A 250-nucleotide genomic window follows, 5' to 3' on the forward strand; every position below is an offset into this window, starting at 1 on the left:
CAGACACATCCCAGCATCCAGCGCCCCTCCAAGGGTAAATTCTGCAAGAGGCAGGGGCTGAACCCCCTTGGTGCTTGATTTTTGGGGGTGGTTATATCCCAGCACCCATCACCCCTCCAGCTTTGGGGGGTGAAAACTCCCTTGATCATTTCTTTAGAAGGGATGTTGCATCCCAGTGCTCCCATTATCCCCCCAGTGCCCCCGGCCCCAGTGTCCCCGTTAAGCTCCCATACTCCCTGTGTCCTTGTTA

The 250-nt window shown here is 56.0% G+C and overlaps 1 protein-coding gene across 1 annotated transcript in view; it reads left to right on the plus strand.

The window, feature by feature from the left end:
- The window catches only part of FOXRED1 (FAD-dependent oxidoreductase domain containing 1), a gene marked incomplete at both ends in the record, with an annotated part of 3,064 nt that overhangs the window by 2,106 nt on the left and 708 nt on the right, over window positions 1–250 (plus strand). The gene's annotated exons all lie outside the window — the stretch shown is intronic.

Source organism: Acanthisitta chloris, unplaced genomic scaffold (assembly GCF_000695815.1).
Source record: "Acanthisitta chloris isolate BGI_N310 unplaced genomic scaffold, ASM69581v1 scaffold14830, whole genome shotgun sequence".
Classification (NCBI taxonomy): domain Eukaryota; kingdom Metazoa; phylum Chordata; class Aves; order Passeriformes; family Acanthisittidae; genus Acanthisitta; species Acanthisitta chloris.